This window comes from Gossypium hirsutum, chromosome A06 (genome assembly GCF_007990345.1).
Source record: "Gossypium hirsutum isolate 1008001.06 chromosome A06, Gossypium_hirsutum_v2.1, whole genome shotgun sequence".
NCBI classification, from domain to species: Eukaryota; Viridiplantae; Streptophyta; class Magnoliopsida; order Malvales; family Malvaceae; genus Gossypium; species Gossypium hirsutum.
Genome location: NC_053429.1, coordinates 39,440,136 through 39,441,472, shown reverse-complemented (window position 1 = coordinate 39,441,472; position 1,337 = coordinate 39,440,136). Strand labels below are relative to the sequence as shown.

Genomic DNA, 1,337 nt, shown 5'->3' with positions numbered 1-1,337 from the left:
TAACTTTCATTTATTTGCTAGAAGCTCCTTTAAAAATTTGACTGTGTTTGGCATCTGCAAAAGTGCTTCAATAAATGGTAGGTTAATATGTAGTTTCTTTAAGAGTTTAAGGAATTTACCAAATTGTTCGTCTGAGCGGTCTTTCCTTGTCGGATCGAGGTATGGCACACAAGGTTTATATTCTGTACTTATCGATTTTTGTTCATTTTGGCCTACCTTATTCTTACCTTCGCTTACCATTGGTTCTGGCCTTAGTTTTGCCACTACCCTTCCTCATCTTGAATGGCAATTGCGTTGAGTTGCTCCCTTGGGTTAGATTCAGTGTTGCTTGGCAGGCTACCTTGTGGTCGTCTGGAAATCAACTTGGTGAGCTGTCCAATCTGAGTTTCGAGCCTCTAGATTGATGCTTGTTGATTTTTGAGTGTCGTCTCGGTATTCTGAAAACGAGTTTCTGACACTGAGATGAATTTGGTTAGCATCTCCTCAAGGTTCAACTTCTTTTCTTGCTGGTAAGGTGGTTGTTGAAAACCCGGAGGATGTTGTGGCCTTTGATTTCTTTGACCGCCCCACGGGAAATTGGGATGGTTCCTCCAACTTGCATTATAATTGTTACTATATGGGTTATTTTGGGATCTAGAGTTATTGTTACCCATTTATTAGACTTGTTTCTCCTCAATGCTAGGGTTGAAGGGTTGATATTCTGTGCATGCTCCTCCTCCATTCGAATCGCACCTTATCACTGGATGTACTTGAGTAGAACCACACAAATCATCAATCTTTTTATTTAAGAGTTCTACTTGGTTAGATAGCATAGTAACTGCGTCGAGGTTGAAAACACTGGCTGCTTTTGTCAGCTTTGTTCTCATAACTTGCCACTGATAGTTATTCAGTGACATCTCCTCTATAAATTCGTAAGCCACCTCAGGTGTCTTATTATTGATAGTTCCTCCAGCGGCTGCATCAATCATCTGTTGAGTCGAAGGACTCAGGCCATTATGGAACGTTTGAACCTGTAGCCAAAGCGGTAACCCATGGTGAGGGCACCTTCTCAAAAGGTCCTTGTATCTCTCCCATGCATCGTAGAGTGTTTCTAAATCCATCTGCACAAAAGAAGAGATATCATTACGTAATTTGGATGTTTTAGCCGGTGGAAAATATTTTAATAAAAAATTTTTGGTCATTTGTTCCCAAGTAGTGATTGACCCTTGTGGTAACGAGTTCAACCATTGTTTAGCCTTATTCCTTAACGAAAAGGGAAACAACCGAAGTGAATGGCGTCATCAGAAACACCATTAATTTTAAAGGTATCGCAAAATTCTAGGAAATTTGCCAAGTGA

The 1,337-nt window shown here is 40.3% G+C and overlaps 1 non-coding gene across 1 annotated transcript; it reads left to right on the top strand.

Moving 5' to 3' along the window:
- The first annotated feature begins 1,026 nt into the window (after positions 1 to 1,026).
- Positions 1,027 to 1,133, top strand: LOC121231615 (small nucleolar RNA R71). The gene has a single exon (XR_005929671.1). It is a non-coding gene; the product is annotated as a small nucleolar RNA R71 (small nucleolar RNA).
- The last annotated feature ends 204 nt before the right edge of the window (positions 1,134 to 1,337 follow it).